General features: G+C 45.4%; 13 non-coding genes across 13 annotated transcripts; all 13 read left to right on the top strand.

Moving 5' to 3' along the window:
* Positions 1-3,150: 3,150 nt before the first annotated feature.
* trnae-cuc (transfer RNA glutamic acid (anticodon CUC)) lies at positions 3,151-3,222 on the top strand. The gene has a single exon. It is a non-coding gene; the product is annotated as a tRNA-Glu (tRNA).
* A 1,034-nt stretch (positions 3,223-4,256) lies between these two features.
* On the top strand, positions 4,257-4,338 carry trnal-uag (transfer RNA leucine (anticodon UAG)). Its single transcript has one exon. It is a non-coding gene; the product is annotated as a tRNA-Leu (tRNA).
* Positions 4,339-5,257: 919 nt separating this feature from the next.
* Positions 5,258-5,329, top strand: trnae-cuc (transfer RNA glutamic acid (anticodon CUC)). The gene has a single exon. It is a non-coding gene; the product is annotated as a tRNA-Glu (tRNA).
* An 888-nt stretch (positions 5,330-6,217) lies between these two features.
* trnae-cuc (transfer RNA glutamic acid (anticodon CUC)) lies at positions 6,218-6,289 on the top strand. The gene has a single exon. It is a non-coding gene; the product is annotated as a tRNA-Glu (tRNA).
* A 1,040-nt stretch (positions 6,290-7,329) lies between these two features.
* On the top strand, positions 7,330-7,411 carry trnal-uag (transfer RNA leucine (anticodon UAG)). The gene has a single exon. It is a non-coding gene; the product is annotated as a tRNA-Leu (tRNA).
* Positions 7,412-9,159: 1,748 nt separating this feature from the next.
* trnal-uag (transfer RNA leucine (anticodon UAG)) lies at positions 9,160-9,241 on the top strand. Its single transcript has one exon. It is a non-coding gene; the product is annotated as a tRNA-Leu (tRNA).
* Positions 9,242-10,160: 919 nt separating this feature from the next.
* On the top strand, positions 10,161-10,232 carry trnae-cuc (transfer RNA glutamic acid (anticodon CUC)). Its single transcript has one exon. It is a non-coding gene; the product is annotated as a tRNA-Glu (tRNA).
* A 1,024-nt stretch (positions 10,233-11,256) lies between these two features.
* On the top strand, positions 11,257-11,348 carry trnal-uag (transfer RNA leucine (anticodon UAG)). The gene has a single exon. It is a non-coding gene; the product is annotated as a tRNA-Leu (tRNA).
* Positions 11,349-12,267: 919 nt separating this feature from the next.
* trnae-cuc (transfer RNA glutamic acid (anticodon CUC)) lies at positions 12,268-12,339 on the top strand. The gene has a single exon. It is a non-coding gene; the product is annotated as a tRNA-Glu (tRNA).
* Positions 12,340-13,374: 1,035 nt separating this feature from the next.
* trnal-uag (transfer RNA leucine (anticodon UAG)) lies at positions 13,375-13,456 on the top strand. Its single transcript has one exon. It is a non-coding gene; the product is annotated as a tRNA-Leu (tRNA).
* A 919-nt stretch (positions 13,457-14,375) lies between these two features.
* Positions 14,376-14,447, top strand: trnae-cuc (transfer RNA glutamic acid (anticodon CUC)). Its single transcript has one exon. It is a non-coding gene; the product is annotated as a tRNA-Glu (tRNA).
* Positions 14,448-15,481: 1,034 nt separating this feature from the next.
* Positions 15,482-15,563, top strand: trnal-uag (transfer RNA leucine (anticodon UAG)). The gene has a single exon. It is a non-coding gene; the product is annotated as a tRNA-Leu (tRNA).
* An 8,454-nt stretch (positions 15,564-24,017) lies between these two features.
* Positions 24,018-24,089, top strand: trnae-cuc (transfer RNA glutamic acid (anticodon CUC)). The gene has a single exon. It is a non-coding gene; the product is annotated as a tRNA-Glu (tRNA).
* The last annotated feature ends 400 nt before the right edge of the window (positions 24,090-24,489 follow it).

Here is a 24,489-nt window from a genome sequence, read left to right as displayed (position 1 = left end):
CCTAACCTAAATAATAAATATAAATCGTTTGAGGTGCTTACTATGAGGTCTGTCACACCGCTACCTCTCGACCTGGCTGTTATCTACCGCCCCCCTGGGCCCTATTCGGACTTTATCAGTGAATTCTCAGAGTTCGTTGCTGATCTAGTGACGCACGCCGACAATATAATCATAATGGGGGACTTTAATATCCATATGAATACCCCATCGGACCCTCAGTGCGTGGCGCTCCAAACCATAATTGATAGCTGTGGTCTTACACAAATAATACATGAACCCACGCATCGCAACGGTAATACAATAGATCTAGTGCTTGTCAGGGGTGTCACCACCTCCAAAGTTATGATACTTCCATATACTAAAGTAATGTCCGATCATTACCTTATAAAATTTGAAGTTTTGACTCTTTGTCAACAAGCTAATAATAATAATAACTGCTATAGCGGCCGCAACATTAATGCTGCCACAACGATGACTCTTGCTGACCTACTGCCTTCGGTAATAGCACCATTCCCAAATTATGTCGGCTCTATTGATAAACTCACTAACAACTTTGACGATGCCTTGCGCGAAATTATTGATAGTATAGCACCGCTAAAGCAAAAAAGGGCCCCTAAAAGGCGCACCCCATGGTTTACAGAAGAAATTAGAGCTCATAAATTATCATGTAGAAAACTGGAACGCAAATGGCGCGCGACTAAACTTGAGGTTTTCCATCAAGCATGGAGTGATAGTTTAATAACTTATAAACGCATGCTTACCTTAGCTAAAGCGAAATACTACTCAAATCTCATCCGCCTCAACAAAAACGATCCTAAATTTCTGTTTAGTACAGTAGCATCGCTAACCCAACAAGGGACTCCTCCCAGTAGCTCCACCCACTCGGCAGATGATTTTATGAATTTCTTTAATAAGAAAATTGAACTCATTAGAAAGGAGATTAAAGACAACGCATCCCAGCTACAACTGGGCTCTATTAACACAAATACGACTGTATATACGACGGACACTGCCCTCCAAAATAGTCTCTCTATTTTTGATGAAATAACATTAGAGGAATTATTACAGCGTGTAAGTGGGATAAAACAAACAACATGTTTACTTGACCCACTTCCTGGGAAACTTATCAAGGAACTGTTTGTATTATTAGGTCCATCAGTGTTAAATATTATAAACTTATCACTTTCCTCCGGCACTGTTCCCCTAGCATTCAAAAAAGCGGTTATTCATCCTCTGCTCAAAAGACCTAACCTCGATCCTGACCTCATGGTAAACTACCGACCGGTCTCCCACCTTCCGTTTATTTCCAAAATTCTCGAAAAAACTGTCGCACAGCAGCTAAATGAACACTTAGTGACTAACAATCTCTGTGAACCTTTTCAATCCGGTTTCAGGGCAAATCACTCTACGGAGACAGCCCTCGCAAAAATGACTAATGATCTATTGCTAACGATGGATTCTGATGCGTCATCTATGTTGCTGCTTCTTGATCTTAGCGCCGCTTTCGATACCGTCGATCATAATATTTTATTAGAGCGTATCAAAACACGTATTGGTATGTCAGACTTAGCCTTGTCTTGGTTTAACTCTTATCTTACTGACAGGATGCAGAGCGTCTCCCATAACAATGTGACCTCGGACTATGTCAAGGTAACGTGCGGAGTTCCCCAGGGTTCGGTTCTTGGCCCTGCACTCTTTAGTATTTACATGCTGCCGCTGGGTGACATCATACGCAAGTACGGTGTTAGCTTTCACTGTTATGCTGATGACACTCAACTCTACATGCCCCTAAAGCTGACCAACACGCCGGACTGTAGTCAGCTGGAGGCGTGTCTTAATGAAATTAAACAATGGATGTCCGCTAACTTTTTGCAACTCAACGCTAAGAAAACGGAAATGCTGATTATCGGTCCTGCTAGACACCAACATCTATTTAATAATACCACCTTAACATTTGACAACCAAACAATTAAACAAGGAGACTCGGTAAAGAATCTGGGTATTATCTTCGACCCAACTCTCTCGTTTGAGTCACACATTAAGAGTGTTACTAAAACGGCCTTCTTTCATCTCCGTAATATCGCTAAAATTCGTTCCATCTTGTCCACTAGCGACGCTGAGATCATTATTCATGCGTTCGTTACGTCTCGTCTCGATTACTGTAACGTATTATTTTCGGGCCTCCCTATGTCTAGCATTAAAAGATTACAGTTGGTACAAAATGCGGCTGCAAGGCTTTTGACAAAAACAAGAAAGTTTGATCATATTACGCCTATACTGGCTCACTTGCACTGGCTTCCTGTGCACTTAAGATGCGACTTTAAGGTTTTACTACTTACGTATAAAATATTACACGGTTTAGCTCCAGCCTATCTCGCCGATTGTATTGTACCATATGTCCCGACAAGAAATCTGCGTTCAAAGAACTCCGGCTTATTAGTGATTCCCAGAGCCAAAAAAAAGTCTGCGGGCTATAGAGCGTTTTCTATTCGGGCTCCAGTACTCTGGAATGCCCTCCCGGTAACAGTTAGAGATGCTACCTCAGTAGAAGCATTTAAGTCCCATCTTAAAACTCATTTGTATAATCTAGCCTTTAAATAGACCCCCCCTTTTTTAGACCAGTTGATCTGCCGTTTCTTTTCTTCTCTCCTCTTCTCCCCTGTCCCTTGCGAGGGGGAGTTGCATAGGTCCGGTGGCCATGGATGAAGTGCTGGCTGTCCAGAGCCGGGACCCCGGGTGGACCACTAGCCTGTGCATCGGTTGGGGACATCTCTGCGCTGCTGACCCGTCTCCGCTCGGGATGGTTTCCTGTTGGCCCCGCTGTGGACTGGACTCCCGCTGATGTGTTGGATCCACTGTGGACTGGACTTTCACAATGTTATGTCAGACCCACTCGACATCCGTTGCTTTCGGTCTCCCCTAGAGGGGGGGGGGGGGGGGGGGGGTTACCCACATATGCGGTCCTCTCCAAGGTTTCTCATAGTCATTCACCGACGTCCCACTGGGGTGAGTTTTTCCTTGCCCGTATGTGGGCTCTGTACCGAGGATGTCGTTGTGGCTTGTACAGCCCTTTGAGACACTTGTGATTTAGGGCTATATAAATAAACATTGATTGATTGATTGATTGAAGAGTCTGGGTAAGTTGTCAGCTCCCTGGTGGTTTAGTGGCTAGGATTCGGCGCTCTCACCGCCGCGGCCCGGGTTCGATTCCCGGTCAGGGAAACACGGTCTAACCTGTCTGGGAGTGGTCAAGTTACAATTGATTTCCACAATTCTCTTGTTTATGCTCATTGGATGCAAATCATTAACATTGACATTTTCAAAAAAGGCAACAGGAAAATTGTTCAACTGTTCTTCAGCGTGGAAGTCTGCACAATGGGTGTTCTTATGATGTGAAAACAAAGAGTCCAAGTGGAACTTAGCGGATACCTTTCACGTAAAACACTCAACATAGCAGAGGATAGTTTCGATCTATCGACCTCTGGGTTATGGGCCCAGCACGCTTCCGCTGCGCCACTCTGCTAAATGTACATGCTTCCTAGCTTTATGGAGGTGTAGATTGAAATACCATCGCTTATGTTTTCCTGGTGAGAATCTTGTCTGTTTTCTGAGACGAAAATAATTTGTCCTTGTCAAATAGTACTAATGCACCCCAAAGTAGAGGCGTTTGTTTCTTCCGCAGAACTGCACTTCCAACAGTAGAGGTACCGACACTGTGGACTTAAAAAGATGAAATGCTGACAAATTTGTCAGTAAGAAAAGGTTCAAATCCCTTCTAATCTTTTACATATATTCTTGGTTTCAAATCAATCCGCAATACTGAATTTGAGTCACTGACTCTAATACACAATTTTTCCTTTTTGAAAACTTGTTATGCATCCTGATTTCGAGGAATGCAACAAACGGTAGTACAGTACTATGATATCTGTAGGACTGTGCAGTATCTCCGGGTCCACGCTTCACAATTATCAGAGAGGCATACTGTGGTCACTGCTCAAGGTTGAACAAGATGTTCACTGATGAAAATAAGAGGAACCAAAACCATCTCCCCGTCAGGGAATCGAACCCCGGTCTTCCGCGTGACAGGCGGAGATACTGTCCACTATACTAACGAGGACTGCGTTGTCCAGTGTTTTCTAAAGGACAAGCAAACGATCCAGGCTTGTCCCTGCAACGCCACAACCAAAGAGATGCCATGTCATACGTTTGCCGTCTCATAATGCCGATAAATTGATCCTCTGAAACGGGTAGACGGAGGTTGTGTGGCCGAGTGGTCTAAGGTGCTGGATTTAGGCTCCAGTCTCTCAGGAGGCGTGGGTTCGAATCCCACCACTGCCATTTCTGTTCTGGTACTGCAATTGTATCTTTCCTGACCTAAGCAATAAGACCTGGCTTGGTCCTCATTTGGAATGCTCTGGAAAGCTTGTGGAAATCGGGCCAAAACATTAGCTTTGGAGTTCTTTACGCTAGGAATGTGATCAAAAAGAACACAACCAGGGGTGAGGATGTGCGCGGTAGTCCAAATACAACACAAAATGGGTGAAAGTGTAAATACGCAATGTTTTATCAACCTAAATCATTTTGTACGTATGCAGATTACAAAGGCTTTTGGTCTGACTTACCCACACAGTTTTAAGGATGAAGCCCAAGGATAGTGAAAAAGGGTAGACTTTCCAAAAGAGAAGTGGATTCAGGAAGGTTCATGGCATCTGTGCCAGAAACAAAAATGTATTCATCTTCAACATCAATTATTCAATATATCAAAGGACAGTTTTGTTCCATTGACTTGGTATGGCTAAAAGGTGGACATGTATGTTTTTGTCAACCTGTCGTTTGAAGACCTGCGCCCCTACCTTAGACACTCAGGCCACTTGTATTTGTTCCTGTATTCGGATCACACCGCAGTGATAGCATGTATCGCTGGTCGGCACGGAGCAACACACAGGAGGGAGATGGCCTGTCTGGTGACATTGTGTGGAAACAAAAACCTCACCCTCAACACGGACTACACCAAGGAGTCAATAGAGCACATGAGAAGGGAACGTCTGTACGCTCTTGTTAGAGTTGTATACCTTTTCCACCTCCAAGTCCATATTCCTGCAGCAGTTTCCTAAGACACAAAAGTTCCCGCTCAAAGACTTCAACCAATGACCGTTGCCAAACACATTTCTGACTTTGTACAACTGACATGGTACGGGTGCTTCGTGCATCCGTCAAAAAAGCAGGCAGGAGGCAAGAGTCTGGGTAAGCTGTCAGCTCCCTGGTGGTCTAGTGGCTAGGATTCGGCGCTCTCACCGCCGCGGCCCGGGTTCGATTCCCGGTCAGGGAAACACGGTCTGACCTGTCTGGGAGCAGTCAATTTACAATTGATTTCCACAATTCCCTTGTTTATGCTCATTGGATGCAAATCATTAACATTGACATTTTCAAAAAAGGCAACAGGAAAATTGTTCAACTGTTCTTCAGCGTGGAAGTCTGCACAATGGGTGTTCTTATGATGTGAAAACAAAGAGTCCAAGTGGAACTTAGCGGATACCTTTCACGTAAAACACTCAAGATAGCAGAGGATAGTTTCGATCTATCAACCTCTGGGTTATGGGCCCAGCACGCTTCCGCTGCGCCACTCTGCTAACTGTACATGCTTCCTAGCTTTATGGAGGTGTAGATTTCCAAAAGGACAGTTTTGTTCCATTGACTTGGTATGGCTAAAAGGTGGACATGTATGTTTTTGTCAACCTGTCGTTTGAAGACCTGCGCCCCTACCTTAGACACTCAGGCCACTTGTATTTGTTCCTGTATTCGGATCACACCGCAGTGATAGCATGTATCGCTGGTCGGCACGGAGCGACTTGCAGGAGGGAGATGGCCTGTCTGGTGACATTGTGTGGAAACAACAACCTCACCCTCAACACGGACTACACCAAGGAGTCAATAGAGCACATGAGAAGGGAACGTCTGTACGCTCTTGTTAGAGTTGTATACTTTTTCCACCTCCAAGTCCATATTCCTGCAGCAGTTTCCTAAGACACAAAAGTTCCCGCTCAAAGACTTCAACCAATGACCGTTGCCAAACACATTTCTGACTTTGTACAACTGATGTGGTACCAATGACCGTTGCAAAACACATTTCTGACTTTGTACAACTGACGTGGTACGGGTGCTTCGTGCATCCGTCAAAAAAGCAGGCAGGAGGCAAGAGTCTGGGTAGGTTGACAGCTCCCTGGTGGTCTAGTGGCTAGGATTCGGCGCTCTCACCGCCGCGGCCCGGGTTCGATTCCCGGTCAGGGAAACACGGTCTAACCTGTCTGGGAGTGGTCAAGTTACAATTGATTTCCACAATTCTCTTGTTTATGCTCATTGGATGCAAATCATTAACATTGACATTGGCAACGTTGACAAAGGCAACGGGAAAATTGTTCAACTGTTCTTCAGCGTGGAAGTCTGCACAATGGGTGTTCTTATGATGTGAAAACAAAGAGTCCAAGTGGAACTTAGCGGATACCTTTCACGTAAAACACTCAAGATAGCAGAGGATAGTTTCGATCTATCGACCTCTGGGTTATGGGCCCAGCACGCTTCCGCTGCGCCACTCTGCTAACTGTACATGCTTCCTAGCTTTATGGAGGTGTAGATTGAAATACCATCGCTTATGTTTTCCTGGTGAGAATCTTGTCTGTTTTCTGAGACGAAAATAATTTGTCCTTGTCAAATAGTACTAATGCACCCCAAAGTAGAGGTGTGTGTTTCTTCCGCAGAACTGCACTTCCAACAGTACAGGTAACGACACTGTGGACTTAAAAAGATGAAATGCTGACAAATTTGGCAGTAAGAAAAGGTTCAAATCCCTTCTAATCTTTTACATATATTCTTGGTTTCAAATCAATCCGCAATACTGAATTTGAGTCACTGACTCTAATAAACAATTTTTCCTTTTTGAAAACTTGTTATGCATCTTGATTTCGAGGAATGCAACAAACGGTAGTACAGTACTATGATATCTGTAGGACTGTGCAGTATCTCCGGGTCCACGCTTCACAATTTTCAGAGAGGCATACTGTGGTCACTGCTCAAGGTTGAACAAGATGTTCACTGATGAAAATAAGAGGAACCAAAACCATCTCCCCGTCAGGGAATCGAACCCCGGTCTTCCGCGTGACAGGCGGAGATACTGTCCACTATACTAACGAGGACTGCGTTGTCCAGTGTTTTCTAAAGGACAAGCAAACGATCCAGGCTTGTCCCTGCAACGCCACAACCAAAGCGATGCCAAGTCATACGTTTGCCGTCTCATAATGCCGATAAATTGATCCTCTGAAACGGGTAGACGGAGGTTGTGTGGCCGAGTGGTCTAAGGTGCTGGATTTAGGCTCCAGTCTCTCAGGAGGCGTGGGTTCGAATCCCACCACTGCCATTTCTGTTCTGGTACTGCAATTGTATCTTTCCTGACCTAAGCAATAAGACCTCGCTTGGTCCTCATTTGGAATGCTCTGGAAAGCTTGTGGAAATCGGGCCAAAACATTAGCTTTGGAGCTCTTTACGCTAGGAATGTGATCAAAAAGAACACAACCAGGGGTGAGGATGTGCGCGGTAGTCCAAATACAACACAAAATGGGTGAAAGTGTAAATACGCAATGTTTTATCAACCTAAATCATTTTGTACGTATGCAGATTACAAAGGCTTTTGGTCTGACTTCCCCACACAGTTTTAAGGATGAAGCCCAAGGATAGTGAAAAAGGGTAGACTTTCCAAAAGAGAAGTGGATTCAGGAAGGTTCATGGCATCTGTGCCAGAAACAAAAATGTATTCATCTTCAACATCAATTATTCAATATATCAAAGGACAGTTTTGTTCCATTGACTTGGTATGGCTAAAAGGTGGACATGTATGTTTTTGTCAACCTGTCGTTTGAAGACCTGCGCCCCTACCTTAGACACTCAGGCCACTTGTATTTGTTCCTGTATTCGGATCACACCGCAGTGATAGCATGTATCGCTGGTCGGCACGGAGCGACTTGCAGGAGGGAGATGGCCTGTCTGGTGACATTGTGTGGAAACAAAAACCTCACCCTCAACACGGACTACACCAAGGAGTCAATAGAGCACATGAGAAGGGAACGTCTGTACGCTCTTGTCAGAGTTGTATACTTTTTCCACCTCCAAGTCCATATTCCTGCAGCAGTTTCCTAAGACACAAAAGTTCCCGCTCAAAGACTTCAACCAATGACCGTTGCAAAACACATTTCTGACTTTGTACAACTGACATGGTACGGGTGCTTCGTGCATCCGTCAAAAAAGCAGGCAGGAGGCAAGAGTCTGGGTAAGTTGTCAGCTCCCTGGTGGTCTAGTGGCTAGTATTCGGCGCTCTCACCGCCGCGGCCCGGGGTCGATTCCCGGACAGGGAAACACGGTCTAACCTGTCTGGGAGCAGTCAATTTACAATTGATTTCCACAATTCTCTTGTTTATGCTCATTGGATGCAAATCATTAACATTGACATTTTCAAAAAAGGCAACAGGAAAATTGTTCAACTGTTCTTCAGCGTGGAAGTCTGCACAATGGGTGTTCTTATGATGTGAAAACAAAGAGTCCAAGTGGAACTTAGCGGACACCTTTCACGTAAAACACTCAAGATAGCAGAGGATAGTTTCGATCTATCGACCTCTGGGTTATGGGCCCAGCACGCTTCCGCTGCGCCACTCTGCTAACTGTACATGCTTCCTAGCTTTATGGAGGTGTAGATTGAAATACCATCGCTTATATTTTCCTGGTGAGAATTTTGTCTGTTTTCTGAGACGAAAATAATTTGTCCTTGTCAAATAGTACTAATGCACCCCAAAGTAGAGGCGTTTGTTTCTTCCGCAGAACTGCACTTCCAACAGTAGAGGTACCGACACTGCTCAAGGTTGAACAAGATGTTCACTGATGAAAATAAGAGGAACCAAAACCATCTCCCCGTCAGGGAATCGAACCCCGGTCTTCCGCGTGACAGGCGGAGATACTGTCCACTATACTAACGAGGACTGCGTTGTCCAGTGTTTTCTAAAGGACAAGCAAACGATCCAGGCTTGTTCCTGCAACGCCACAACCACAGAGATGCCATGTCATACGTTTGCTGTCTCATAATGCCGATAAATTGATCCTCTGAAACGGGTAGACGGAGGTTGTGTGGCCGAGTGGTCTAAGGCGCTGGATTTAGGCTCCAGTCTCTCAGGAGGCGTCGGTTCGAATCCCACCACTGCCATTTCTGTTCTGGTACTGCAATTGTATCTTTCCTGACCTAAGCAATAAGACCTGGCTTGGTCCTCATTTGGAATGCTCTGGAAAGCTTGTGGAAATCGGGCCAAAACATTAGCTTTGGAGTTCTTTACGCTAGGAATGTGATCAAAAAGAACACAACCAGGGGTGAGGATGTGCGCAGTAGTCCAAATACAACACAAAATGGGTGAAAGTGTAAATACGCCATGTTTTATCAACCTAAATCATTTTGTACGTATGCAGATTACGAAGGCTTTTGGTCTGACTTCCCCACACAGTTTTAAGGATGAAGCCCAAGGATAGTGAAAAAGGGTAGACTTTCCAAAAGAGAAGTGGATTCAGGAAGGTTCATGGCATCTGTGCCAGAAACAAAAATGTATTCATCTTCAACATCAATTATTCAATATATCAAAGGACAGTTTTGTTCCAATGACTTGGTATGGCTAAAAGGAGGACATGTATGTTTTTGTCAACCTGTCGTTTGAAGACCTGCGCCCCTACCTTAGACACTCAGGCCACTTGTATTTGTTCCTGTATTCGGATCACACCGCAGTGATAGCATGTATCGCTGGTCGGCACGGAGCGACACACAGGAGGGAGATGGCCTGTCTGGTGACATTGTGTGGAAACAACAACCTCACCCTCAACACGGACTACACCAAGGAGTCAATAGAGCACATGAGAAGGGAACGTCTGTACGCTCGTGTTAGAGTTGTATACTTTTTCCACCTCCAAGTCCATATTCCTGCAGCAGTTTCCTAAGACACAAAAGTTCCCGCTCAAAGACTTCAACCAATGACCGTTGCAAAACACATTTCTGACTTTGTACAACTGACGTGGTACGGGTGCTTCGTGCATCCGTCAAAAAAGCAGGCAGGAGGCAAGAGTCTGGGTAAGTTGGCCGCTCCCTGGTGGTCTAGTGGCTAGGATTCGGTGCTCTCACCGCCGCGGCCCGGGTTCGATTCCCGGTCAGGGAAACACAGTCTAACCTGTCTGGGAGCAGTCAATTTTCAATTGATTTCCACGATTCTCTTGTTTATGCTCACTGGATGCAAATCATTAACATTGACATTTTCAAAAAAGGCAACAGGAAAATTGTTCAACTGTTCTTCAGCGTGGAAGTCTGCACAATGGGTGTTCTTATGATGTGAAAACAAAGAGTCCAAGTGGAACTTAGCGGATACCTTTCACGTAAAACACTCAAGATAGCAGAGGATAGTTTCGATCTATCGACCTCTGGGTTATGGGCCCAGCACGCTTCCGCTGCGCCACTCTGCTAACTGTACATGCTTCCTAGCTTTATGGAGGTGTAGATTTAAATACCATCGCTTATGTTTTCCTGGTGAGAATCTTGTCTGTTTTCTGAGACGAAAATAATTTGTCCTTGTCAAATAGTACTAATGCACCCCAAAGTAGAGGCGTTTGTTTCTTCCGCAGAACTGCACTTCCAACAGTAGAGGTACCGACACTGTGGACTTAAAAAGATGAAATGCTGACAAATTTGGCAGTAAGAAAAGGTTCAAATCCCTTCTAATCTATTACATATATTCTTGGTTTCAAATCAATCCGCAATACTGAATTTGAGTCACTGACTCTAATACACAATTTTTCCTTTTTGAAAACTTGTTATGCATCCTGATTTCGAGGAATGCAACAAACGGTAGTACAGTACTATGATATCTGTAGGACTGTGCAGTATCTCCGGGTCCACGCTTCACAATTATCAGAGAGGCATACTGTGGTCACTGCTCAAGGTTGAACAAGATGTTCACTGATGAAAATAAGAGGAACCAAAACCATCTCCCCGTCAGGGAATCGAACCCCGGTCTTCCGCGTGACAGGCGGAGATACTGTCCACTATACTAACGAGGACTGCTTTGTCCCGTGTTTTCTAAAGGACAAGCAAACGATCCAGGCTTGTCCCTGCAACGCCACAACCAAAGAGATGCCATGTAATACGTTTGCCGTCTCATAATGCCGATAAATTGATCCTCTGAAACGGGTAGACGGAGTTTGTGTGGCCGAGTGGTCTAAGGCGCTGGATTTAGGCTCCGGTCTCTCAGGAGGCGTGGGTTCGAATCCCACCACTGCCATTTCTGTTCTGGTACTGCAATTGTATCTTTCCTGACCTAAGCAATAAGACCTGGCTTGGTCCTCATTTGGAATGCTCTGGAAAGCTTGTGGAAATCGGGCCAAAACATTAGCCTTGGAGTTCTTTACGCTAGGAATGTGATCAAAAAGAACACAACCAGGGGTGAGGATGTGCGCGGTAGTCCAAATACAACACAAAATGGGTGAAAGTGTAAATACGCCATGTTTTATCAACCTAAATCATTTTGTACGTATGCAGATTACAAAGGCTTTTGGTCTGACTTCCCCACACAGTTTTAAGGATGAAGCCCAAGGATAGTGAAAAAGGGTAGACTTTCCAAAAGAGAAGTGGATTCAGGAAGGTTCATGGCATCTGTGCCAGAAACAAAAATGTATTCATCTTCAACATCAATTATTCAATATATCAAAGGACAGTTTTGTTCCATTGACTTGGTATGGCTAAAAGGTGGACATGTATGTTTTTGTCAACCTGTCGTTTGAAGACCTGCACCCCTACCTTAGACACTCAGGCCACTTGTATTTGTTCCTGTATTCGGATCACACCGCAGTGATAGCATGTATCGCTGGTCGGCACGGAGTGACTTGCAGGAGGGAGATGGCCTGTCTGGTGACATTGTGTGGAAACAACAACCTCACCCTCAACACGGACTACACCAAGGAGTCAATAGAGCACATGAGAAGGGAACGTCTGTACGCTCTTGTTAGAGTTGTATACTTTTTCCACCTCCAAGTCCATATTCCTGCAGCAGTTTCCTAAGACACAAAAGTTCCCGCTCAAAGACTTCAACCAATGACCGTTGCAAAACACATTTCTGACTTTGTACAACTGACGTGGTACGGGTGCTTCGTGCATCCGTCAAAAAAGCAGGCAGGGGGCAAGAGTCTGGGTAAGTTGTCAGCTCCCTGGTGGTCTAGTGGCTAGGATTCGGCGCTCTCACCGCCGCGGCCCGGGTTCGATTCCCGGTCAGGGAAACACGGTCTAACCTGTCTGGGAGCAGTCAATTTACAATTGATTTCCACAATTCTCTTGTTTATGCTCATTGGATGCAAATCATTAACATTGACATTTTCAAAAAAGGCAACAGGAAAATTGTTCAACTGTTCTTCAGCGTGGAAGTCTGCACAATGGGTGTTCTTATGATGTGAAAACAAAGAGTCCAAGTGGAACTTAGCGGATACCTTTCACGTAAAACACTCAAGATAGCAGAGGATAGTTTCGATCTATCGACCTCTGGGTTATGGGCCCAGCACACGTCCGCTGCCCCACTCTGCTAACTTTACATGCAATCTAGCTTTATGTAGGGGTTAGATTGAAATACCATCGCTTATGTTTTCCTGGTGAGAATCTTGTCTGTTTTCTGAGACGAAAATAATTTGTCCTTGTCAAATAGTACTAATGCACCCAAAAGTAGAGGCGTTTGTTTCTTCCGCAGAACTGCACTTCCAACAGTAGAGGTACCGACACTGTGGACTTAAAAAGATGAAATGCTGACAAATTTGGCAGTAAGAAAAGGTTCAAATCCCTTCTAATCTTTTACATATATTCTTGGTTTCAAATCAATCCGCAATACTGAATTTGAGTCACTGACTCTAATACACAATTTTTCCTTTTTGAAAACTTGTTATGCATCCTGATTTCGAGGAATGCAACAAACGGCAGTACAGTGCTATGATATCTGTAAGACTGTGCAGTATCTCCGGGTCCACGCTTCACAATTATCAGAGAGGCATACTGTGGTCACTGCTCAAGGTTGAACAAGATGTTCACTGATGAAAATAAGAGGAACCAAAACCATCTCCCCGTCAGGGAATCGAACCCCGGTCTTCCGCGTGACAGGCGGAGATACTGTCCACTATACTAACGAGGACTGCGTTGTCCAGTGTTTTCTAAAGGACAAGCAAACGATCCAGGCTTGTTCCTGCAACGCCACAACCAAAGAGATGCCATGTCATACGTTTGCCGTCTCATAATGCCGATAAATTGATCCTCTGAAACGGGTAGATGGAGGTTGTGTGGCCGAGTGGTCTAAGGCGCTGGATTTAGACTCCAGTCTCTCAGGAGGCGTGGGTTCGAATCCCACTGCTGCCATTTCTGTTCTGGTACTGCAATTGTATCTTTCCTGACCTAAGCAATAAGACCTGGGTTGGTCCTCATTTGGAATGCTCTGGAAAGCTTGTGGAAATCGGCCCAAAACATTAGCTTTGGAGTTCTTTACGCTAGGAATGTGATCAAAAAGAACACAACCAGGGGTGAGGATGTGCGCAGTAGTCCAAATACAACACAAAATGGGTGAAAGTGTAAATACGCCATGTTTTATCAACCTAAATCATTTTGTACGTATGCAGATTACGAAGGCTTTTGGTCTGACTTCCCCACACAGTTTTAAGGATGAAGCCCAAGGATAGTGAAAAAGGGTAGACTTTCCAAAAGAGAAGTGGATTCAGGAAGGTTCATGGCATCTGTGCCAGAAACAAAAATGTATCATCTTCAACATCAATTATTCAATATATCAAAGGACAGTTTTGTTCCATTGACTTGGTATGGCTAAAAGGTGGACATGTATGTTTTTGTCAACCTGTTGTTTGAAGACCTGCGCCCCCTACCTTAGACACTCAGGCCACTTGTATTTGTTCCTGTATTCGGATCACACCGCAGTGATAGCATGTATCGCTGGTCGGCACGGAGCGACTTGCAGGAGGGAGATGGCCTGTCTGGTGACATTGTGTGGAAACAACAACCTCACCCTCAACACGGACTACACCAAGGAGTCAATAGAGCACATGAGAAGGGAACGTCTGTACGCTCTTGTTAGAGTTGTATACTTTTTCCACCTCCAAGTCCATATTCCTGCAGCAGTTTCCTAAGACACAAAAGTTCCCGCTCAAAGACTTCAACCAATGACCGTTGCAAAACACATTTCTGACTTTGTACAACTGACGTGGTACGGGTGCTTCGTGCATCCGTCAAAAAAGCAGGCAGGAGGCAAGAGTCTGGGTAGGTTGTCAGCTCCCTGGTGGTCTAGTGGCTAGTATTCGGCGCTCTCACCGCCGCGGCCCGGGTTCAATTCCCGGTCAGGGAAACACGGTTTAACCTGTCTGGGAGCAGTCAATTTACATTTGATTTCCACAGTTCTCTTGTTTATGCTCATTGGATGCAAATCATTAACATTGACATTTTCAAAAAAGGCAACAGGAAAATTGTTCAACTGTTCTTCAGCGTGGAAGTCTGCACAATGGGTGTTCTTATGATGTGAAAACAAAGAGTCCAAGTGGAACGTAGCGGATACCTTTCACGTAAAACACTCAAGATAGCAGAGGATAGTTTCGATCTATCGACCTCTGGGTTATGGGCCCAGCACGCTTCCGCTGCGCCACTCTGCTAACTGTACATCCTTCCTAGCTTTATGGAGGTGTAGATTGAAATACCATCGCTTATGTTTTCCTGGTGAGAATCTTGTCTGTTTTCTGAGACGAAAATAATTTGTCCTTGTCAAATAGTACTAATGCACCTCAAAGTAGAGGCGTTTGTTTCTTCCGCAGAACTGCACTTCCAACAGTAAAGGTACCGACACTGTGGACTTAAAAAGATGAAATGCTGACAAATGTGTCAGTAAGAAAAGGTTCAAATCCCTTCTAATCTTTTACATATATTCTTGGTTTCAAATCAATCCGCAATACTGAATTTGAGTCACTGACTCTAATACACAATTTTTCCTTTTTGAAAACTTGTTATGCATCCTGATTTCGAGGAATGCAACAAACGGTAGTACAGTGCTATGATATCTGTAGGACTGTGCAGTATCTCCGGGTCCACGCTTCACAATTATCAGAGAGGCATACTGTGGTCACTGCTCAAGGTTGAACAAGATGTTCACTGATGAAAATAAGAGGAACCAAAACCATCTCCCCGTCAGGGAATCGAACCCCGGTCTTCCGCGTGACAGGCGGAGATACTGTCCACTATACTAACGAGGACTGCGTTGTCCAGTGTTTTCTAAAGGACAAGCAAACGATCCAGGCTTGTTCCTGCAACGCCACAACGAAAGCGATGCCATGTCATACGTTTGCCGTCTCATAATGCCGATAAATTGATCCTCTGAAACGGGTAGACGGAGGTTGTGTGGCCGAGTGGTCTAAGGCGCTGGATTTAGGCTCCAGTCTCTCAGGAGGCGTGGGTTCGAATCCCACCACTGCCATTTCTGTTCTGGTGCTGCAATTGTATCTTTCCTGACCTAAGCAATAAGACCTGGCTTGGTCCCCATTTGGAACGCTCTGGAAAGCTTGTGGAAATCGGGCCAAAACATTAGCTTTGGAGTTCTTTACGCTAGGAATGTGATCAAAAAGAACACAACCAGGGGTGAGGATGTGCACAGTAGTCCAAATACAACACAAAATGGGTGAAAGTGTAAATACGCCATGTTTTATCAACCTAAATCATTTTGTACGTATGCAGATTACGAAGGCTTTTGGTCTGACTTCCCCACACAGTTTTAAGGATGAAGCCCAAGGATAGTGAAAAAGGGTAGACTTTCCAAAAGAGAAGTGGATTCAGGAAGGTTCATGGCATCTGTGCCAGAAACAAAAATGTATTCATCTTCAACATCAATTATTCAATATATCAAAGGACAGTTGTACGAAAGCCTATTGTGTGCCTTTAACCAGTTTTGTAATGTTCCTATGCATTTAGGTTGATAGGTCAATCTGTGACGTCATTTCCCCTTTAAAGCACGTCTTTGTCAGAATAGCCGGTTTCAATCAGTGGTGGCAGCCAGCCTTGTGTGCGTTGACGACTAAATGTAAGTTTTGTCACATACTGTTACAGCATTTGAACTGACTGTCGTGCCTTGCTACTTCTGCAAATGTTTGGTGCATCGTATGCTAAGTTCAGTTGTTTTTGGGTCGATTGAGAGCTAATTAGTCTCGTTGACGGCGTTTACATTTACGTGTAGTTTATTTAACGTCATTGCAACTGCGATGGCGGAGTTTGGCCTTTAGATGGCGACAGAGACCACATAATCGCCATGTATGGCTCTGAAGCTTAGAAACTTGTTGGAAGTTCATACATAGTTAAATGCAGTATATATGTTGTTGTTATGCACACCTTTATATTATATTATATTATGTTATATTATGTATGCATATCCATGTATATTGCTGCATATTAATGAGTATATAATTGGATTGTAATTTTTCCTCTTTTCTTTGTTTGTTTAGACCACACACACACACATACACACACACAAAACCATACACATTTAAATCTACCTTTCAACAATAAAGATGATTAAAGGATTCTCTGGCCGGAATCTGTCCATTGTGTCCCAACTCTAAAAGAACTACTATCCCTTCCTTACATTGGTCCTTCGAGCCGGAGAGAGTTCCACCATCAGACACTATGGAGTCATCACCTGCTGATCACCAGCCCTCTGTCAGGCCAAAGAGAGACATTCAGCATTTGGCCCCTTACAATGTCACCCTCCTTCCCTCTCAACTGCCTGCTGCCCAAATCTCCTCACTACCAGTAGGACAACACGGTGAAGCAAGGCCAACCAGAGCTAGGAGTGCGTCAGAGTACCAGTCATCTGCTTCTTCACGTCGATCCTCTCGGCGATCGCATGGGCTTCAACTGCTCCAAAATATTCCGGATGTTCAAACAGCTGCCCTAGAGGAGCGAATTAAAGGTTTGGAGCTTGCTGACCTACAGCAAGAAATAGAGGAGGAAAGGAAAGCTGACTTGAAGGCGAAGAGATTGGATGCACAAGCTAAAGAAGGACAAAGACTACAAGAGGATGCTCACCTTGCCAAGGAGAATATGGCAAGGGAAATGGAACGGCGCAGACGCTTAAAGAAACTGGAGAAAGACTTACACATTGCCCGTATTGTCAAGTCTTTCCTGTCGGAGTCTGAAGATGATGCAATGTCAACAACGTCAGCTCCGCCCGCTGCTGACATGCTTCAGCTCCCATCAATAACTCCAATGAAATCCGCTGCCGCTATCCCGATTACACAGCGATTGACAACGATTCCCATTCCTGTGCAAGGTGCACAAACTTGTGTCCCGACTTTAGTAGCCCCCACTACAACTCCTGCATCTGTGTCTTTCACAAGTCAACATATGCCAGTCATTCCCACATCTAGTTATGTATCAACAATGACACATGCATCCGCAGTGCCACAAACCATGCAAACTTCTGTACCACAACCACCAGTTCCAGCTGGTGCACCTCCTCCTGCTGGGCAGTATGTTCAATACACATTACCATCTGCTACTCCAGCCCCGGCAGCACCACCCTGGCCCTACCCGGGCATCGAGACGCTGATCGCTACATCCTATGGCATTCCCAAACCAGTACTTCCAAAGTTTGAGAGTGGCCGGGAAAGTGATTTCGCCCTACTCAAGATAGCGCTAGAGAAGGCAAGGCAAGGCAAGGCAACTTTATTTGTATAGCGCTTTTCATACACAAGGCAGACTCAAAGTGCTTCACAGACAACAAAGTGAAATGAAAGAAAATAAAAGCAAAATTAAAATGCAGACAATAAAAATAAAAACAGATGAATAGTCATCCTCACCTCAGCGAGCAATATAAATATCAAGTTCTACTAAATCAGCTCAAACTCCCTAACGCTCTGCAGTTAGCCAAGTCATTCATGTATGACCCAAACCCGTACACGGCTGCGCTAGGGGCTCTACAAGACAAATATGGCCAGCCTAGACAACTAGTACAGAGTGAACTAGGAGCTATCCTGAACTCACCAGCCATCAGAGTGGGGGATGCAGAAGCTTTCGACACCTTCGCTCTCTCAGTTCAGACCTTAGTTGGTATGCTGCGGACTTTAGAGGGACCCCTTGGATGCGAGCTCAAATGTGGTTCTCACGTTGACCGCCTCATAAGTAAAATGCCTCCTGCTCACCGAGACAGATTTATGGAATACTGTCTTTGTCGAGGCATTCTACAGCCAGGTACCAACCAAACTTACACCCTGCCCGACCTGGCATCCTGGCTTCAAGTTAAAGCTCAAGCTAAGCGCCTCGCCAGCCGAGTCACTCACCTCTACAACCCGGGGCCTCCTCCTGCCAAGAGGGATTATAATAGTCCATGGCCCAAACAAAGGACAGCATCAATTCTCTTATGTTCTGGTGGAACCGGTAGCAGCCAGAGCACCAATCTGACAAAGTCACAACCCTTTAAACCTAGTCCTTATTGTCCATTTTGCAACAGTAAGGAGCATTATCTCAACTCATGCCTGGACTTCAAGAAACTGAATACCAGTGAGATCAATAAGTGGATCCAAGAAGGTAACAGATGTTGGAAGTGCGGTCGTGGTCACAAAGCTGCAGCATGTACGCTTAAACGCCCTTGTAACTTATGCAAAGAGACGCACCTCACAGTACTGCATGACACGATCCAAGAGTCATCTCAACAAGTCCTGATGATGAGTAACCAAAATCCCACAGTCTACCTGGAACAGCCTCGAAGCCCTCAAAGAGTTTTGCTGAAAGTTATTAAAGTGCTCTTACAAAATGGAGACCGCACTCTAGAGACATTTGCTGTGCTCGATGATGGTTCTGAGAGAACACTCATCCTCCCCTATGCAGTAGAGCAACTACAACTTGCTAAGCATCCTGAAACCCTTCACCTGAGAACTGTTCAACAAGAAGTGAAAGTGCTCAATGGTTCGTCAGTCAGCCTTCACGTCTCTCCCATCTTCAAGCCAAGCAAGAAGTATTGGATTAAAAATGCCTTCACAGCTGAGAATCTGAGCCTATCTCAGCACACATATCCAGTAGCGGCCCTCCAAAAACGCTACGAGCACCTCAAAGACCTTCCTTTGCTGCCTATCCATCGAGCGCAACCGCTACTCCTCATAGGTTCTGATATGTCCCAGCTTCTTGCTCCTACAGAGCCGGTGCGAGCAGGCCCATCTGGCGGCCCCATTGCAGTCTGTACCAACCTAGGCTGGTCCCTACAAGGTCCGTCTGTGATTTATGCATCTTCCCATCAGCCTTCCTGTCTGCACGTTACCACTGAATCCCCATATACCGAACTTTTCAAGAATGTGGAACGTCTCTGGCAGATCGATACTCTCCCTTACGTCAGCGAGAAGATTGCATCTCGTTCCAAGCAAGACCAACAAGGTCTCTCTCTTTTACAGACTGACTCTAAGCGTGTACCTGTTGATGGTATCCAGCGCTACGCGACACCCCTGTTACGTCGCCAGCCAAGCACTATGCTATGTGCATCCTCAGATGCTGTAATGCCAAACTTGCGCAGCATTGAACGCAGGTTGGCCAAAGACCCTCACCTTGCAACCTCTTATCGTAGAGAGATGGACAAACTTATCAAAACAGGATACGTTGCCGAGATTCCTTCAGAGGAGGCAGCAAAGAGTACTGAGTCGTGGTACGTACCACATCATATGGTGCACCACAATGGGAAAGACAGAGTGGTCTTCAACTGTTCTTTCTCCTACAATGGCCAGTCTTTGAATGATAATCTCCTCCCTGGACCAACGTTGGGCCCTACTATGATTGGGGTCCTCTTGCGGTTCCGATGTCATGCAATAGCCATAAGCGGGGATATCAAGTCAATGTTTCACCAGATCCGCTTACTTGACCATGATAAACCACTCCTTCGATTCCTGTGGCGGAACATGGACAGGGAATCTAGAGCGCAGATCTTTGAATGGCAGGTCCTACCTTTCGGAACAACCTGCAGCCCCTGTTGTGCAGTGTACGCCTTACAGCAGCACGTCAGGGACTATGAGCCACCAGACTCTCTGCTCATGCAAGTGGTTGAGCACTCCTTCTATGTGGATAATTGCCTCCACAGTCTGAGTAAGGTTGAAGAAGCCAAAGCTCTCATTGACACTCTGCGTGAACTTCTTAGCAAGGGAGGTTTCGAGATCCGACAGTGGGCTAGCAACATGCCAGAAGTTGTGGCCCATCTACCACCTGATGCACGATCAGCAACTAGTGAGCTGCGGTTATCCAAAGCAAAGTGATAACCTCCACGAACCCACTCTTGGACTATGCTGGGATTGTTTGAATGACACGCTGAGTTTCAACCGTCACACAACAGAATCATCAGCTGCCACTCTTCGAAATGTCTACAGTGTCCTGGCCAAGCTTTATGACCCCCTAGGATTCATTGTACCATTTACCACTCGGTGTAAGGTGCTCATCCAAGATATGTGGAAGTCCAACCTCGGCTGGGACGACCAGATCCAGCCTGCAGATCTCCTTGACAAGTGGTCAACCTGGGTACGTGAGATTCCCACTTTACAACAATTTAAGGTGCCCCGTTCCTATGTACCTTTTACTGTGAACACTCCCACTTCAACCAGACATATTCACATCTTCTGCGATGCCTCCGAGCGCGCCTATGGGTCAGTGGCCTTTATGCAGTCAGTAGATGACAATCAGCACACCCATGTGTCTTTCGTGTTCGCCAGATCACGAGTTTCACCGAAAAAGCAACTGTCCATCCCGCGACTAGAGCTCAGTGCTGCACTTACAGGAGCACAGCTGGCCAAAGTGATAGAGACAGAGCTCGGTGTCCCTTCAGATCGCATCACGCTATGGTCAGACTCAACGACCGTGCTGCACTGGATCAAATCAGAATCGTGTCGTTTCAAAGTATTTGTGGGGACTCGCATCACCGAAATTCAAACCCTAACAAACCCCACCCAGTGGCGTTATGTTGATTCTCTGAATAATCCAGCAGACGATATCACTCGTGGACTCACCCTGCAGGAAATGATCCAAGAGCACCGCTGGAATAAGGGCCCGCACTTCCTTTACCTGCCAGAAAATGAGTGGCCCAATTTGCCTTCATCTGAACTGGAACCGGATGCCACAGAGCTAAGGAAATCCGCCTTCGTTGGAACTATTTCCTGTGCTTCATCCACTCAGCTTACTGATTTCAGTAAGTTCTCCACATGGAAACAGCTTCTACAAGAGACAGCTAGCTCCCTTCATGGGGCGGCTGATGCTGGTGCTTCATCCCCACCTTCCGCCGTGGATTTTCTGCAAGCCGAAAAACTTATATTGTAAAGGGTTCAAGGAGATTGTTTCCCAGAAGAGTTGAGAGCGCTCAAGGCTGGACGGTCTCTGCCTTCAGACAGTCGACTTGCATCACTTTCACCAGAATATGAAGGAGCCACAGGATTACTCAGAGTTGGTGGACGGTTGCGGCATGCGGAGAGTTTAGATTGGGAGAGAATCCACCCTATAATCTTGGATCCAAGCCACCATGTGACAAAGCTTGTCATAAAGGAACATGATGAAGTACTGTTGCACCCTGGCCCAGAAAGAGTTCTTGCTGAAATACGACGTAGATTTTGGATCTTAAGGGGCAGAGAAGCAATACGGAAACATCAGTATACATGTCTAGAATGTCGTCGTTGGAAAGCCAAGCCTGACATTCCTAAAATGGCTGATTACCCCCCTGCTCGACTGCGACTTCATAAGCCACCTTTCTATTCAACTGGAGTTGATTGCTTTGGACCTCTCCAAGTGAAAATTGGGCGCCGCACAGAGAAACGATGGGGTATTATCTATAAGTGCATGACAACTCGTTCTGTACACTTGGAACTACTGGAGAATCTTGATACGGACGCATTCCTGCTATCCTTAAGAAGATTCATCTCACGACGCGGAAAACCCTTTGAACTCCTCATGGACAATGGTACCAACTTTGTTGGTGGAGAACGTGAATTACGTGAAGCAGTTGCTTCAATGGAACCACAGTTGAGAGAGCAACTTGCAGAGCACCAGATTTCATTCCGATTCAATCCTCCAAGCGCACCACATTTTGGGGGCACATGGGAGAGAGAAGTAAAATCCATTAAGACAGCACTCAGAGTTGTTCTCAAAGACCAAACAGTCCCTGAACCAGTATTACTGACAACATTGATAGAGGTTGAAGGCATAATGAATGCTAAACCTCTTGGTTACCTGTCTTCGGACGCCTCAGACCCAGACCCAGTCACGCCCAATCTCCTTCTTATGGGCCGTCACGATTCATCTCTACCTCAAGCAATCTACGATCCCTGTGGTCTCGGAAAAAGACGTTGGAGGCACAGCCAAGTCCTAGCAGATCACTTCTGGTCATCTTTCATCCAGCATTACCTGCCAGGGCTTCAAGAACGTAACAAGTGGAGGAACGATGGCAAGACCCTTTTGGCCGGTCAAGTTGTCTTGATAGTGGATCCTCAACTCCCCCGAGGATCGTGGCCTGTAGGACGGATCACTCAGACACATCCAGGAGCAGATGGACGGGTCCGGACTGCCAGAATACAAGTGAAGAATCGCACCTACCTTCGCCCAGTCGCCCGACTGATCATGCTTCCACCTCTTGATGATGAGGACACTACCTCATAGACTTTCTTCTAGTTTCAACTGCCATACGGACAGTTGGAGGCGGCTGTGTACGAAAGCCTATTGTGTGCCTTTAACCAGTTTTGTAATGTTCCTATGCATTTAGGTTGATAGGTCAATCTGTGACGTCATTTCCCCTTTAAAGCACGTCTTTGTCAGAATAGCCGGTTTCAATCAGTGGTGGCAGCCAGCCTTGTGTGCGTTGACGACTAAATGTAAGTTTTGTCACATACTGTTACAGCATTTGAACTGACTGTCGTGCCTTGCTACTTCTGCAAATGTTTGGTGCATTGTATGCTAAGATCAGTTGTTTTTGGGTCGATTGAGAGCTAATTAGTCTTGTTGACGGCGTTTACATTTACGTGTAGTTTATTTAACGTCATTGCAACTGCGATGGCGGAGTTTGGCCTTTAGATGGCGACAGAGACCACATAATCGCCATGTATGGCTCTGAAGCTTAGAAACTTGTTGGAAGTTCATACATAGTTAAATGCAGTATATATGTTGTTGTTATGCACACCTTTATATTATATTATATTATGTTATATTATGTATGCATATCCATGTATATTGCTGCATATTAATGAGTATATAATTGGATTGTAATTTTTCCTCTTTTCTTTGTTTGTTTAGACCACACACACACACACACACACACACACACACAAAACCATACACATTTAAATCTACCTTTCAACAATAAAGATGATTAAAGGATTCTCTGGCCGGAATCTGTCCATTGTGTCCCAACTCTAAAAGAACTACTATCCCTTCCTTACAACAGTTTTGTTCCATTGACTTGGTATGGCTAAAAGGAGGACATGTATGTTTTTGTCAACCTGTCGTTTGAAGACCTGCGCCCCTACCTTAGACACTCAGGCCACTTGTATTTGTTCCTGTATTCGGATGACACCGCAGTGATAGCATGTATCGCTGGTCGGCACGGAGCGACTTGCAGGAGGGAGATGGCCTGTCTGGTGACATTGTGTGGAAACAACAACCTCACCCTCAACACGGACTACACCAAGGAGTCAATAGAGCACATGAGAAGGGAACGTCTGTACGCTCTTGTTAGAGTTGTATACTTTTTCCACCTCCAAGTCCATATTCCTGCAGCAGTTTCCTAAGACACAAAAGTTCCCGCTCAAAGACTTCAACCAATGACCGTTGCAAAACACATTTCTGACTTTGTACAACTGACATGGTACGGGTGCTTCGTGCATCCGTCAAAAAAGCAGGCAGGAGGCAAGAGTCCGGGTAAGTTGCCAGCTCCCTGGTGGTCTAGTGGCTAGGATTCGGCGCTCTCACCGCCGAGGCCCGGGTTCGATTCCCGGTCAGGGAAACACGGTCTAACCTGTCTGGGAGCAGTCAATTTACAATTGACTTCCACAATTCTCTTGTTTATGCTCATTGGATGCAAATCATTAACATTGACATTTTCAAAAAAGGCAACAGGAAAATTGTTCAACTGTTTTTCAGCGTGGAAGTCTGCACAATGGGTGTTCTTATGATGTGAAAACAAAGAGTCCAAGTGGAACTTAGCGGACACCTTTCACGTAAAACACTCAAGATAGCAGAGGATAGTTTCGATCTATCGACCTCTGGGTTATGGGCCCAGCACGCTTCCGCTGCGCCACTCTGCTAACTGTACATGCTTCCTAGCTTTATGGAGGTGTAGATTGAAATACCATCGCTTATGTTTTCCTGGTGAGAATCTTGTCTGTTTTCTGAGACGAAAATAA

The sequence above is a fragment of the Entelurus aequoreus genome, linkage group LG10 (assembly GCF_033978785.1).
Source record: "Entelurus aequoreus isolate RoL-2023_Sb linkage group LG10, RoL_Eaeq_v1.1, whole genome shotgun sequence".
Classification (NCBI taxonomy): Eukaryota; Metazoa; Chordata; class Actinopteri; order Syngnathiformes; family Syngnathidae; genus Entelurus; species Entelurus aequoreus.
Note: the sequence above shows the minus strand (reverse complement) of the source record. Positions and strands in the feature narration are given on the sequence as shown.